A 17,143-nucleotide genomic window follows, 5' to 3' on the forward strand; every position below is an offset into this window, starting at 1 on the left:
TTTATAGTAGTATGATTTTTTTTATTTTTTTTTATTACTAGCTTCTTTAGTTTTTTATAGCTTAGTTGTAGGAATGGTGTTGGGATGTGATTTTTTCTCCTTGCCCAATTTTGGCTTGATTGGTACCAACACATTTAAACCTTGGCATATCAATTCTTGATTTTTGAAAAAAAAAAATTGAAGTAAGGATTCTTGTTGTAACTTTTAGATTCTATGTTTCACTCTTTTGTTCACTAAATGGTCTCTTTAGACTATAAGTGACTTTCTTTGAATTCATTTATTTCAATTGGATTTGGATACATAGTTCACTTGAGTTTTCATGTGCCATGTGTGATGAGGTTATTTGTGAGTTCTTTTGCATTACTTGTGGTCTAGAACTTGCCCGGAATGTGTTTCAAGTCAAAATCCTAGACTAACTTGGTTTGAAAAATGATGTTCGGCCTTCCTTGGACCGTTTTTGTGCCTTAATTTCCTACCCTTGCATATTTTCCCTAGTCAACCCCTTTTGAGCCTTTAACCTTTTCTTCGGCAACCATGTTACAAGCTTTACCCTTTTGTTCTTCATTGACCTATCTTTTGGCATCCTACCTCCCTAAGTGTTTTGAAAGTGCAAACATAGGCTAAAAACCTAAGTTTGGGTGTGATGGTTGGAAAAGTTGTGATGTGGGAGTTACTTTAATGGTGAAAAGGTGAAAATGAAAATAAAATAAAAATAGTGGTCTTCCTCGAAAAAAAACAAAAACAAATAGCAGCATAAAAAAATGAAGGAAGAATAAAGAGTTGTGAATAATGGGAAGACTAGGTGGTGAAATGAAAAGATGAAGAAAATTGTGGAAAATTTTTAAAGGAAGTGTGCTTTGATTGTTGAAATTGTAATGCTTAGGGAGGTTTTTGAGACACTATTTCCAAATTATGCCCTACCTTAACCAAAAGCCTACATTATAACCCTTTAAGTCCTAATTGATTTTGAACCAAGTGTGTCTACATTAGTGGAGAAATACATGAAGGGCAAGCCTATGGTACTACTTGTATGCATTTGAACATCTTTGTGAGAGAGAGATAGAGATAGATAGATAGATAGAGAGAGAGAGAGAGAGAGAGAGTTAATTCTTTCTATTCGATATCCCATTTGTGTTGTGAATTACATTTTCTAAGTGTGAGATTCTCTCTTGAGTGTGAGGGCACACGAGAAGTTAAGTTGTGAATTTGTTCCATTTTTCAATTGAGAGGAATGAACAAAAGAAAGTTGTTTTGTGATAATGAGGCAAATTTTGAAGCTTTAGTGTCGTGACTTGATTGCTACTTTGATTAGTTTGGTATTTGAACACTTGAAAAAAAAAAATTGAGAAGTTGGTGATTCATATGTTTTTTGGATTAATTGTTGGTACCAATCAAAGACATGTATTTGTGCTTAAAGTAGACTTTTTGACTTGGTGTGATGTTGGTGCACTATTGAGTTGATTTCTTGGAAGGAGATTGTATATTTTGAATTGCTTGAGGACAAGCAATAGTTTAAGTTCGGGGTTTGATAAGTTAGTATTTTACCAACTTATCTCTTCTTTAATCTTAGATTTTTGCTATGCTTGATTGAGAAAATAGTGCATTTAATGTCGTTTACTTCCATTTTGTAGGTTTTATGTGATTTAGAAGTGATTGAGGAGAAATCAATTGAAAACAAGTCAAAAAGAGGGCAAATTGAAGAAAACAAGAAAAGTGGCTAAATTTGCGAAAACGGCCAGATTTGCAATTTCGAAAATCTGAAACTTTGGGGGCTGTTTTTGTCCTTTTTTCAGTTGGGAAATTTGGGAATTATAAAAGTGAAGCTTGGGGGAAAATATTTTCATCTTTGGCCATATTTTCAAGCTTGGAGAGCTAGGATTTCATCTACACCATTGGAGGAGAAGATTGGAGCATTTTAAATGAGATATATTTCTTAAACCTTTTTTCAATTCCTTGTTTTGTATTGAATATTTAAGTGTGTAGTATTTTCTTCTTTCACTTGAATCTTGTTTATGATATTATTCATTATCAAGTGTTGGATTAAATCTCTTGTTATGCTTATGTATTGAATGATTTTTATTACTATTGAAGTGGGTCTTTGTTGTTTTAATTAATCTCGTTTTGAATGATTCTTAAGGGATTAGCTAACCCTAAGACTCGCCCATTTACTTTGATTGAGCTCGGAAGAGGAAATCTAGGTTGGAAAAGATTAATTAACAAGAATTTGGGTCATTAAACCCATCTAATAACTTGAGCTCGGAAGAGGATAGTTACTTGAGGTTAAATTGATTGTGTCTAATATCACACTCTAAGGCTTAGAAAAGCTTAGGGTGAAATTCATTGATTTGGTTGGAAGACTTTCAATGATATTTTAGAAATCATTATCTATTAACATAAACCCGCTCTTAGTTGTAAAATCGTGAAATACATTGGATTGTTACTTGAACGTAATTTCCTTTGTATCCAAACTTGTGGCTATTGATCATTTTACCTGCTTTCTAGTTAGTTTTATCTTTGTTAGTTTTTTAATCAAAAACCAAATATTAAAAAAGTGTTTGGCTTAGCTTAGTTGGTGATAATTTCTTACTTGTTTAAATCGCCTAGTATATTGCTCCCTGTGGGATCAACCCCGAATCATAGTTGGGTAAATTATATTGTGACGACCGTGTACACTTTCTCTTTGAGGAATGGATTTGGACGTTATCAGCCACACACATAGGTGAAAAGAAGAGAAACTCTCAAGTAATATGAAAGGAATATGTATAAAGAATATCGTCTATAAGAAAGTAATTACCATATATTTGTACCTCATAATATATAAATAAGTCGAAGAAATCACATACAATAAATTAAACTTTTGTTGTTCATCTTTGTAGGCTCGGATGATAGCCTATCATCTTGACCTCGACAAACAAGTAACTATACGGCGATCCATATAGATAATTCACAAAAACTTGTACATTATTTACTTAAAACTTTAATTAAAACAGTTTGGTGCCTCTGAGAATAGTAGCCCCAAATGATCAATATCCATATTCACCTCCCTTGGTGATGTATGAGAATGTTGTGGCCTCCACTCAAATATTCATGGATACTTTGCAGAAGCTCCATGCTTCCATGAGAAACAAGTTCAGGGTCCTTACTATACAGGGTTATCTGCTAGATTCAGACCTAACCAACCACCCATATCTTACAATCTCATTTGTATTATCGAGTTTTGTGTTATAAGATCTGCCAATCCAAGGGTCTCACAACGCATTAAACACTCCATGCCCAAATCCCCCCTACCCCACCTTTAAAATGAATTATACATACTCCTGTATGCATCTCTCTCTCTATATATATATATAGAGAGAGGAAAAATATCTCTCTCTATATATAGAGGGAAAATATAGAAAATCCTTTTGGATCTACTTACTCTCACCCCGACAAAAAATACTAGTGCTTTTAGAGAGTCATTTTTAGCCCTGAAAATAAGAAAGCTTACCAATATAAAAGTATTTTTTTTATAAGATTGTGTGTTACATGACTCGGCTTACACGTGCAATGCACGTGCGGAAAACCTAGTAAGTATGATTTAAAAAGAAAAAGTTTCTTCAGAAAATGGCTGTGCAAAGAGCCGTTTTTAAGCACAGAAAACAGATAAATAATTTATCAATGATCAATCGTGTATATATTTTTATTGGACAATCCACTTTGACATCACAAAAATTTATACTTTATTCATGTAGGTTTAATTATTTTTTCAAAATTATCTTCTAGTGTTATTATTTTACAAAATTTGATACCATATGATTCGGCATACACGTGCAAACCACGTGCCTAGAATGGTTATCAAGGAGTTGTGTGTCCTTTTATAGGTTGGAGGTTTTGTTTAAAATGACCTAAATTAAATGCTTCAATGAGGTAAACGATTCATTCAGCTATAAATCTTTTTATTGATTGCTTCAAATGATGTTGTCCAAGCTGTAGAAAAACTACACACACTGATCAATCTCTTTGCATGAATGTTTCTAGAATTAATTGAAACAAAATTCATTTTCGGTGGACCCAAATGACGTATTTATGATATTTAGGGTCAATATTACTAATGTTTTGTGTAGGCCCACCAGAAAATTAAATGTATTTCAATGAATCGCATTTATTACATTGAAGGTTCATATTGCACATCCCAATTGTACAATTAATGAAGGACAGACTGTTACACCTCGTAGTTTTTGTACGTTGAGATTCGTTAGGCATTAGCTGTCCTAATTGTGGACACTGAAGTTATCTTATAGGATATATGAGATTATATGTGCCTATCTTATGGTTATGAGGGTTTACGTTCATGTAATAAGTTATGGAAGGATTGGAGAATAAGCCAATTAAGGAAATTAAGTTATTTAGAATTTTGGGAAAACTTGATAGAATTTTGGATAGGATTTTTGGTCCAACTTGAGAGAGGTATATCCCCTATAATATGAGGAGTTTTGGTGTGTTTTATCTATTCAAATTGAAGTTCATTGAGTCTAGTTTCCAACGCAACAAACCGTTCGTCAATGTGACATCGGAGTAGAAAGTTATGGGTGTTTTAAGACAGACTGCTCAGGCAGAGAATTTTGACGGTTCAGTTTGACGGACCGCAAAACTTTCTGCGGCCCGTCAAATGGATTTTTTCCCACCGTAAAATAGTTCCAGTGAGGTCATTTTGGGTGGTCAAATTGATGAAGTGTCAAATTTTCTGCGGTCTGTCAAAGTGGCCGCAAAAAGTAAGTTGGTGGCCGACCTTTTATGTTATAAATTCATTCCAAGGTTCATTTTTCACCATTTCCACCTCAAAATTCGTCCAAACCCTCTCCTCAAGTTCATATGCTAATCAAAGCCAAACCCAAGTAAAATCAAGGATTGAAAGGTGAAAATTAAGAGCTTCAAGTGTTAGGGAGGCTCACTAGGGTTTGTAAAGTCCAAGAATTCCTTTGGTGTTGAAGTTGGAGGTTTCACTCAAGTGGAATAATTTGATCTAAAGCTTATCCTTATATGATAAAAGGTTAGTTTTCAATCTATTTCATGTTATTGAGAATGCTTGGTTGTTGAACAACTTTATTGGGGAAAGAAAGTGAAATTGGAACTTCAAATATGGATTTGATGATATTTTGAGTAGTAAATTAACTTGAGTTACAATTGTTAGAATGTTTTGAGTATAATCTTGTTATAAGATGTAATAATGATGATGAGGGAGTGTTTTATAGAAGTGTATAAGGGGTTGTGTTGAAGTTGTTGATATAAATTGATTATGAGAATGAGTTTTGGGATTATATTGGATATAATTTGAATAAAATCTCTTAATCATGATATTTTTGAAGTTGCCATTGTTGTTTGGGAGGTGAGTTGGAATATGGTGGAAGTAGATGAAATAAGGGAAGTTCTGCCCAATTTCCGGTAGCTTATTAATTATTCTAGTTTGAACTCATAATTATTTTCAAGACTTGATGTTAGTGTCTTGAATGTAATTTGTGAGCTTGGAAGAAGAAACATTAAGTGGTTGAGGAGACGAAAAGGCATGTTAAGGCTAACCCTTTCTTTCTAAAGGCATGATTTCCTTTTTGTGAACCCATCCATGATATTGTTGATCTTGTTCACCGTCGTTGATCTCATCTTATGATAGTTGACCTCTAAGGAGAGATATAGTGATAATGATGATTCCATAATGGTAATCAGAGGCTCACCGACCTTATGTCACTCCGATAGAGTTGTAATGCTTCCTTTGAATTCTCATGTGTGCCATATATGTATATGTAGCTATTTTCTGACACTGAGCCTATACGGCCGGGTATGATAACTATGGTACATACCACTGCAGTTGGGTACAGACAACACTGAGCCCTGTTATGATCGGGTATGGACAACAACGAGTCCTATTATGGCCGAGTATGGATGGCACCGAGCCTATATGGCCGGGTATGGTATCATTATATGTATATGTATGAAATGTTTCCTTTACAGAAAGTTTAAGTATGTGTGACAGTCGTCTTAAGAGGTATTATGAGGTATAAATTATTTTCTCTATCTTATGTTACCTTCATGTCGCTAATTCATGTCTTACATACTCAGTAAATTGTTCGTACTGACGTTTTTTTATTTGTGGACGCTGTGTTCATGCCCGCAGGTAGACAGGGAGACGGATCAGACCCTTAGGCTGCTTCATCAAGCGATTGCATAGAAGTGCTCCATTTGATCCGGAGCTGCAGTTTAGTTGGTAATATTCTTTTGTGTACATACTAGGGCATGGTGGGATCCTGTCCCGTCCTTATGATATTACATACTCCATGTAGGGGCTCATATATAGGTGTACATAGCTAGGTATCTCGTAACCTTGTCGGATCATATTTTGTATATCATTTTAGTAGCCTTGTCGGCTTGTACATATGACATAGTTAATGATGTTTATATAGATGTGTATATGTTCGATGGAACTTGTGTCTCTTCAGTTCGTGGTAATTACGAGTTAGTCATGTCGCTCACCTAGGCATAAGTATGAGAAGTATATTAAGAGATGCTTGGTAGGTTAGTTCTGGGTACTCGTCATGGCCCTCCGATTGGGTCGTGACACAGACAATATGATTATTGATTTGCAATTTAGGCATATATATGTAACTGTTGTTGATGGCATTTGTTTAGATCTTTTAATTCTCTTTTGTACAAATTTAAATGGCTTAAGTCTCTACTAGTATAATGCTTCCAGTTATATTTTCTTACAATGATAGTTTAATGATAATGCTATTAAGGGTGTGATTTAGATCTTATTGCAAACTTCTCTATTTCGATGCTTTATAAGTTTCAAGCACGTCCATATCAAAAAAGATTCGAACCTGCTCCCTATATGATAAGAATCGGGTTACTTGAATGAAAAACAAGAAAATAATGCGGAAGCGAAAGTACGAAGATTAAAGACGGAATTTAAAGATATGCGAATTCGAAAATAAAATCCTCAAATTTCAAAAATTAAGTGCTAAGAACCCTAATTGATCTTAATATTCAAAATTAGCAGATTATGGCTAATTATGATACTAATAGAGTCAATTCCAGAACTTAGATCAAAAGATAATCTAAACCCATATTTTGAAGATATTACAGACAATAATTACTATAAGATTAATAACTTCTGTAGTTTACGAATAAGAAACAAAGATAACACGTACATATTAATCTTACCCCTTAGAAAGAATAGTTACTTGTATGGGTTTAAGATAAATTCCAAATAGCCACAGCATAGGTGAAAGAAGGGAAACTCTGAAGTAATATGATAGGAATATGTATAAAGAATATCGTCTATAAGAAAGTATTACCATATATTTGTACCTCATAATATATAAATAAGTAGAAGAAATCACATATAATTAATTAAACTTTGGTTGTTCATCTTTGTAGGTTCGGACGATAGCCTATCATCTTGACCTCGACAAACAAGTAATTATACAGCGATCCATATAGATAATTCACAGAAACTTGTACTTTATTTACTTAAAACTTGAATCAAAATAGTCTGGTGCCTCTGAGAATAGTAGCCTCAAATGATAAATATCCATATCCACCTCCCTTGTTGATATATGAGAATGTTGTGGCCTCCACTCAAATATTCATGGATACTTTGCAAAAGCTCCATGCTTCCATGAGAAACAAGTTCAGGGTCCCTACTATACAGGGCAAACTGCTAGATTCAGACCTAACCAACCACCCAAATCTTACCATCTCATTTGTATTAGCGAGTTTTGTGTCATATGATCTGTCAATCCAAGAGTCTCACAGCGTCTTTAAACACTTCATGCCCAAAACCCCTTTACCCACCTTTAAAACGAAAAATACAGAATCCTATATGCATCTATCTCTCTCTATATATAGAGAAAATATAGAAAATCCTTTGGATCTACTTACTCTCACCCCTGACAAAAAATATTGGTGCTTTTAGAGAGCCATTTTTAGCCATGAGAATAAGCAAGCATACCAATATAAAAATATTTTTTACAAGATTGTGTGTTACATGACTCGGCTTATACGTGCAATGCACGCGCGAAAAACCTAGTAAGTATGATTTAAAAAGAGAAAGTTTCTTCATAAAATGGACGTGCAAAGAGCGGTTTTAAGCACGGAAAAATAGATAAATGATGTATCAATGATCAATCTTGTATATTTTTTATTGGACAATCCACTTTGACATCACAAAAATTTATGCTTTATTCATGCAAGTTCAATTATTAATTCAGAATTATCTTTTAATGTTATTATTTTACAAAATTTGATACCATATGATTCGGCATACACGTGCAAATCACGTGCCGAGAATGGTTATCAAGGAGTTGTGTGTCCTTTTATAGGTTGGAAGTTTTGTTTAAAATGACCTAAATTAAATGCTTCAATGAGGTGAAAGATTATATTCAGTTATAAATCTTTTAATAGATTATTTCAAATGATGTTGTCCGAGCTGTACAAAAACTACACTCACTGATCAATCTCTTTGCAAAGATTTTTCTAGCATTAATTGTAACAAATTTCATTTTCGGTGGACTCGAATGACGGGTTTATGATATTGAGGGTCAATATTACTAATGTTTTGTTTGGCCCACTAGGAAATGAAATGTATTTCAATCAATTGCATTTATTATATTGAGGTTTCATATTGTATATCCCAATTGTACAATCAATGAAGTGCAGACAATATGATTACTGATTTGCAATTGAGGTATATATATATAACTGTTGTTGATGTATTTGTTTAGAACTTTTGATTCTCCTTTGTACTAATTTAAATGGCTTAAGTCTTTACTAATATAATGCGTCCAGTTATATTTTCTTCCAATGATAGTTTAATGATAATGCTATTAAAGGTGTGTTATTAGATCTTATTGCAAACTTCCCTATTTCGATACTTTATAAGTTTCAAGCACGTCCATATCAAAAAAATTCGAACCTGCTACCTATATGATAATAATCGGATTACTTGAACGAAAAATAAGAAAATAATGCGGAAGTGAAAGTACGAAGATTAAAGACAGAAATTAAAGATATGCGACTTCGAGAATAAAATCGTCAAATTTCAAGAATTAAGTAATAAGAACCCTAATTGATCTTAATATTCAAACTTAGCGGATTATAGCTAATTATGATACTAATAGAGTCATTCCAGAACTTAGATCAAAGGTAATCTAAACCGATATTTCGAAGAAATTATAGACAATAATTACTATAAGATTAATAACTTATGTAGGTTACGAATAAGAACCAAAGATATCAAGTACAGATTAATATTATACCAAGTACAGATTAATCTTACCTCTTAGAAGAATAGTTACGTGTACGGGTTTAAGATAAATTCCAAATAGCCACATGCATAGGTGAAAAGAATAGAAACTCTGAAGTAATATGAAAGGAATACGTATCAAGAATAACATCTATAAGAAAGTATTTTCATATATTTGTACCTCATAATACATAAATAAGTAGAAGAAATCACATACAATTAATTAAACTTTGATTGTTCATCTTTGTAGGTTTGGACGATAGCCTATCATCTTGACCTCGACAAACAAGTAACTATACGGCGATCCATATAGATAATTCACAGAAACTTGTACTTTATTTACTTAAAACTTTAATCAAAACAGTCTGGTGCCTCTGAGAATAGCAACCTCAAATGATCAATATCCATATCCACCTCCTTAGTGATAAATAAGAATGCCGTGGCCTCCAAAACCTGAGTCTCATCCAAGTTGTCAACTTAGTACCGAAGAACTATACCTTATGATTGCAATCTTCATGTTTCTCAACTTTGACCCGAGATGCAAATCTGATACAACCCCAAACTTTTCGACGCAAACCCTGTAGCGTCATATAATGCCACTTTAACCATCGAATCTCCCATTGTAACACCTCGATATGCCCATAACAATGTCGAAAGTATCAAATCTTACAACTTCCGCTCTAAACCTCACGCAACTACTCTCAAGTCCTTAATATCCAAAAGTGCTCACCCAAGCTATCCAGTCAATTACTTCCAACATAATACACTACCACGAATACGGTCTCATCTTGAAAATATTACTCTAGCCTCCGCATAATAGGGATTTACTTAGTACTTTAATCAAAACAGTCTGGTGCCTCTGAGAATAGCAGCCTCAAATGATCAATATCAATATCCACCTCCCTTGGTGATATATGAGAATGTTGTGGCCTCCACTCAAATGTTCATGGATACTTTGCAGAAGCTCCATGCTTCCATGAGAAACAAGTTCAGGGTCCCTACTATACAGGGCAAACTGCTAGATTCAGACCTAGCCAACCACCCATATCTTACCATCTCATTTGCATTATCGAGTTTTGTGTTATAAGTTCTGCAAATCCAAGAGTCTCACAAAGTCATTAAACACTTCATGCCCAAATCCCCCTTCCCCCACCTTTAAAACGAAAAATACATACTCCTATATGCATCTATCTCTCTCTATATATATATAGGAAAAATATAGAAAATCCTTTGGATCTACTTACTCTCACCCCCAACAAAAAATACTAGTGCTTTTAGAGAGCCATTTTTAGCCATCACAATAATAAAGCATACCAATATAAAAATATTTTTTACAAGATTGTGTGTTACATGACTCGGCATACACGTGCAATGCACGTGCCAAAAACCTAGTAAGTATTATTTAAAAAGAGAAAGTTTCTTCAGAAAATGGCTGTGCAAAGAGCCGTTTTAAGCACGGAGAAATAGATAAATAGTGTATCAATGATCAATCGTGTGTATGTAGCTCCCGTTTGGCCATAGATTTTGCGAGCATACTACAAGAGTACATGCAATTAGCTAGAGACTGAATCCCTAGCTAACTTATAAATATCCCTAGCTAAAGTCATTTTAGCAAGGAAAAAGGCCCTAGCTGAATTCCGTATCTAATATGTGTCTAGCTAAATATAGCTCGGAATATTAGTCAATTAGTCATCCCTAGCTAAATATAGTTTGGACTCTTGGTAGGCAGCCATCTGTAGCAAATGTTAGCTATGGACTATTCCTAGTTAAACTCCTAGCAAAACTTATATAGAGGATGCGAATTATCTTTACAATTAGCAAGGAACGTCCCAAGCTAAAACGTTTGTCAGTCCCTAGCCATTCTCGAGCTAATTCTGTACACTTTCCGTAGGCCTATAAAGAACACAATTGCTGTTTTCAATATAATTTGAATATGATAAGAACAATAATAGAAATCATTCAAGTTGTAACAAATCATTGGTAACACATATTTATATATAAATCTTGTATTAATGTCTCAAACAGTACCATTAATCTCAAATATGAAGAACGTGTTTACAAATGAGATAATACATGTCTAATAACATTAATTCTCAGTATATTAAGGTTGATCCGAAGGAAAATCACAACCATTGTCTCCATTTATTATCGTTCTCTTTCCATCTTTACCTCCTTGGCTTCAATACTATCTTCATTCCTTTGGCGTGCAATTCAAACCCACCTCTTTATTCTTTACAATGAATCTGCAAACAAAATTAAGGTAATTAATTATTATATCAACTAACAAAAATAAAGTTAACATGGCTTAATATTAAACAGTTTCTAAGAGCACCTATATATGAACCATCACTTGCACCCACTAATTATCCATAAAGAGATATTGAATCCATTTGAGAGGCAAAAAGCACGGGAAAGAGAGCAATACAGGTAAACTAAGTAAAGAAAAGTAAGTCTTTCCACAAACATAGCAGACAATGAAGTAAAACCAGTACGATATCTATGATTATACAATGGCTTTGGAGCATCAACAGTGAGCTCTAGGTCTGACACTGTTGAGCGTTGAACTGAAATATGACCGGTAAAACTTGAATTAATAATTCAGAGATCACCTGTTTGACTGGAATTAACAGATGACTACTTGATTCTGATTTGTTTTACACTTTTACTCCAGTACAAGCCCTTGAAAAAAAGAACAAGAACTGTTTCCTGATAGCTGATCATCTATGTGTAATTGTAACTAGTTTAATTCAGAACAAAACCAGCAAACAATAGAAATAAGTGACAGTGAGGAGATAATGAAGCCAATGAAACATTTGATTACAATCCTTAAGGGTACTTCAAGTATACTGAATAACAAACAACAAGCTCAACACTAATAACTAATTAATGTGAGAAGTAACTACTACAACAAATGTGCCTTCGTACCAAACTAACTAGGATCAGAAGCAAGCAAAAATAACCTAGTGAGAACTTGACAATCATATTATGGAGCAGATCTAGTCTTGTCGAGGTTAAGTACTTATATTCTTACTGACTTTGGTGACATACTTTAGTTGTAGACTAAATCACCACACACACAACATACAGAAACCTAATTCATACACAGGATATGGAGATAACAATGGGCCCATTCTTTCCCCAAGGACGTTGAAATTTCAGGCATAAATCACATCTAGAAACAATCCATCCCTAAAATGACATCAGTAATTGGGACAAAATGTGTGTTGACCTAGCTGACTGCAATTGGTACAATAACTTATACAGATTTTAAGAGAGCGTTCTTAGAAAGTTATGTGGTCTTATAAAGTCAGAAAGCCCAAAATCAATAGTTTTGTACCGGCATCTTCATTTATAGAGGTGAAAAGAAAATTATGTGATGCCACCAATTGTAAAAGCATTGTTAACCACAATATCAAAATGAAATAGAACACAATTAGTCTTTATAGAGAGTAAAACATTCCCATAAGCCTCATGCTTCAAGTCATGTTGGAGCATACCTTGAAAATGATGAAATGCCACTACACTTAGAATTTGAGCAACAATAAGTTTCGCATCATCCTTCAGATATTTCCCGTCAAGGCAATAGATATAGGACAATGAAATACAAATTGCAAGCACCCAAAGATGTTTACTTAATTTATTAAAAGCATTCCATTTACATTGACAATATTCAGTCATGTAATTCTCCTCCTTTACACAATCTGCATATTCAAACGTTGAAGGACCATAAGGCACAATACTATCCTACTGGAGGAGAATACTTCTGCCCATTACTAAATCAAAATATTGATAATCTTGAAGAAAAGTCTAAATAGTGTATGTACGAAACTATGTTAAACCGATTCTGCAACATGGACTAATCAAGCCAAATAGTAGAATAATACTCCCATTGTTAGCTTAGTATAAAACTTTGCGGACCAGGAACAACATCAAAATAACAGCATAAGATTTTCCAGATTCAATATTTCCTTAAAGGGGTGATAGGAAAACCACTCAATACCAAGAAAAAGGCACTGTGAAGGAACCAAAAGCATAAAAAAAATGTCTCTCTGCTTTTTGTTTTCTTAGAAGGAAATATTATAACAATTCCAAAGGAGATATCTGAGAGCAAGCATGCTTCAAGTAAAAGTAAATGTATGACTATATTAAGGGAATACTTCACAATCACTTGGCACTAGTTAAAAAGTATAATAAGAATTTTAGCTGAATCAAGTAAAAGTATTCTTCTCTTCTATGTGTATTATAAATGTGAATAATGCTAAATTCACTAACCATGTGCTTATGTTTTTACAGTGTTATCAGTCAGGTAAGGTGCCATCATAAAATGAACTTCTTCTTTTTTTTCAAACATTTAATGAATTTAGATATGGTAAGCAGTTCCTTGCTTGTATATCGTATAAAACAAGAGTGTATCACATTAAGCACTGCAGCTTTTAATTTCATCCCAAGAAGAAAGTGAAGCATTACATCTGTAGTACCCCCTTTGTACTATTTATTAATAAAATACCTTACCTTATCAAAAAGGAGGAACAAAAGCATAGATGCTTCTCCCACTGTTAATGTTTCCACATCTTCATCACTTTATCAGAACAGATCTGGAAGAGTAAAGAGAAGACAACTAGTATAAGGACGAGAAGCCAATAACCAAACAAAACATACACGTGGAACACAATTTAAATCACATTGTGGAAAGTGCAATTTCTATATAAAAGATAGGAAACACAAATCATTAGAGGAATTGCTCTCTCTTAGGTCCACAGTTAACAATAAACTAAACACTCACAAGAGTTACTGGTGCGACGAAGGTATTGATGAACACTCACGATAAATTAAACACTCACAAGAAGACCTCTTTGTACAGATGCATTAGGTATAGGAAAAATTCTTCCCGGAAGCTTACAAGCAGACAGGTGTGATTTCAACTCGTTTTACTGAATTGGAAGACGCTAGTTCGAGTGTTTAGAGACGTGGAAGTGTGCGTGGGTGTTTAGCGGATTTGAGAAGATACTAGTTCAATTAGAATAAGATTACTAAGGATTTTAAGCGCCAATTTCAAATAATTAAGAAAAGGGGCTGAATTTAGGGATTTAACTAGTAAGAATAAGGAGTGACTTTTAATTTACTAGAAATTAGCTACACATTATCGCTAGCTAGGCTGAAATTTTTGAAAAGAATATTTTACTTCCAAATCCCGCTAAAAAGTAGGAGTCCGGAACCATAATACCCCTAGAAAAACCATTTTGAGCCAAAATACCCCAACAATAAAAAAAAGTTACAAAACTACCTATAGCGCAGTATTTTACTGCGCTATAGCAGTAACGGAAACGGAGCCGTTAACTGCTATAGTGCAGTAAATTACTGCGCTATAGTGTCTAAACGGAGATGCTATAGCGCAGTAAATTACTGCGCTATAGTGCCTTTGTTTTTTTTTTCAACCCTTTTAGTTAACCCTTCTTCCATTACACTTTTTAACGTATTTTGACCATAGATTAATCATGCTTCGCGACCCCGAAACATCAATATTTTATATAGAGCCCTACTTATTTTTGTGCGATTAATAAGGTAGGATCAATACATCAAGGATACGCAAAAGTTCGGATGACCGTTTTAGTGGCTGAAAAGTGCTCGAACGCCATTTTCGTTTGAAGGTTCGGCGACATTATCTTGAAGTTCTTTGCAAATACTTAAACTTGTTCATTAATAATTAATCAAAAGTTTCTCAAAATGACAGCATTCATACAAAAAAAAAAATAAACTTAATTAAATTGCACCATTCATTCATAACCTTGAGTAGATGAAAATACTTAACATACTAATATTCTTCAAAATAACAGCATAATCATAAATTAAACTTAAAACTAAAATCACAACATTCTTAATCATCATCAGAGTACAAATCCTCAATATCGTCCTCAAAAAAATATTGGCGGTTTCTTAAGACACATCTTTTTTCAGTAGCAGTTAGTTCTCTACCAGTTGATGATGCTTGTTCTTCGGCCAACTTTAGCATGTAAAATCTACAACGTCTTGCCAGCATTCTGTTGTTTTCCTTTCTAATCCTTTGCATGGCAAGCTCGCAACTTTCTGGACCTACTTGAGGCATGGTTAAGGAGTACCTTGTTGGGATTGGAGCGTTGAGATTTTCCAAGTCACGAACAAGACGTTCTGATTCGGCAAGCCGATGTGACCATTCTCGACGTAAACCGCAATAATATTCCCGCGGATCTGAATATTTCACACTGCAGAAATCATCATTACGCTCTATAAGAGGTGGGGATTTAGCTCATCTAGTTTGAAATCACTGGTATCGCTCGAAAAACTGCTACGATTTGAACTTTCATCATCACTGCTATTTGGTTCTTTTGGAAGGAGTAAAGACCAAGGTGAGTTTCTACTGCTTGACATTGAATAATATGGTGTAGTCTATTAACAAAAGAAAGGCCTACTGATTATTTGAAGGCGTCGTATGATTATAGGCGATGCATAACTTTAAATGTCCTTGAAATGTATATATAAAAGGTGTCAATTAATCGACTTGAATTCATGGCTAGGGCTCCTCAGGAAGCCCGAAATAGACCTCGTCGGGAAGCCCCGTCTATAATTCAGGCCGAAGTCACTCAAGCGGAACCTACTTATCAACACAATTACCCTGACATGAGTACCTATGAAAGCATCTTGACTAGCCAAATGCCTCTGGATAGATTAAGTCAGCAATTTGACGGGCAGTGGTAAATATTCATTTTTTATAATATTATTATTATTATTATTATTATTATTATTATTATTATTATTATTATTATTATTATTATGTGTAGTGGCACTTGAATGTTGCTAATGATGTCGATTATATTATTTAGGGGTTATACACCTGATATGGATCATATCGGACAGTCTCCTCAATCGGGATGGAGGAATCAGGTTGGAACATCCTCAGCCTATCCAACAACTCAAAGCGATGGACCTTCCTCAAGTTTCGGTGCAGTTGATTACTATCGGTACGTCTATTTTTTTAACATCAATAGTGTTATTTGATGTGTAGTAGTTAAAACATCCTAATTTCTAATGTAGGGAGAATGTGGTGGTTGCACCAAATTATAGGCAAAGGACTGTTATGGATGGTACGGATTATCCGAATTATATAGTGACATCACCCAGCGATAGTGAGGAAATACCTAATGCGGAGGAAAGTGACGATGAGATTGAGGTTGGAATTAATCCTCAACATCAAGTAGAATTGTTGCAAGACATGATGGACAGTCTGGCACACGAGGAGGAACTGAATTCACAGCAACCATTTGAACAGCAAGAGTCGACTCCGGTTCAGCCGCAAAGCCAATTTCAACAGCAAGAGTCGACGCCAATTCAGTGGCATTCCGATGGGATCCCCTATCTTGATCATCTTCAAGATCGCCCAGATGCCTTTGTCTTTACTAGGGATGATGATCATATTCGGCAAAGTTTGTGGAAAGAGCCAGTGGATCTTTTAAAACAAAAGGCTCATATTGAAAAAGGGATGATTTCAGCTCAAAAAAATCATTGCAAAGGGCTGTTAAGATTTATTGCATCCAGGGGATGAGGGAGTTTAAAGTTGACGATTCCACACGAAAAGTTTGGCGATTGGTCTATAAGCGAAAATATGAAGGCTGCGAATGGATGCTTCGTGGTAAGGAAACTGCTGAAAAGATGTGGACTATTTCAAAGTTCTACACAAAGCACACTTGTGATATGGGTGACCACCCAGATGATCATTGCAATCTAAATACTAATTTGATTGCGCGTGTATTAGTTGCCGACATTGGAAAAAACCCAAGGTATCCCCTTCGCCTAAGTTTATTTTATTTTTGGTGTTAATATAATGTTCGTCGT

General features: G+C 34.5%; 1 long non-coding RNA gene across 1 annotated transcript; it reads right to left on the bottom strand.

Annotated features, from left to right (window-relative positions):
* Window positions 1–11,241: 11,241 nt before the first annotated feature.
* Window positions 11,242–14,404, bottom strand: LOC132638547 (uncharacterized). The gene is made up of 3 exons (XR_009581792.1): window positions 14,061–14,404; window positions 13,790–13,872; window positions 11,242–11,520 (listed from the first exon to the last, which is right to left on the bottom strand). It is a non-coding gene; the product is annotated as an uncharacterized LOC132638547 (long non-coding RNA).
* Between the last annotated feature and the right edge of the window lie 2,739 nt (window positions 14,405–17,143).

Source organism: Lycium barbarum, chromosome 4 (genome assembly GCF_019175385.1).
Source record: "Lycium barbarum isolate Lr01 chromosome 4, ASM1917538v2, whole genome shotgun sequence".
NCBI classification, from domain to species: domain Eukaryota; kingdom Viridiplantae; phylum Streptophyta; class Magnoliopsida; order Solanales; family Solanaceae; genus Lycium; species Lycium barbarum.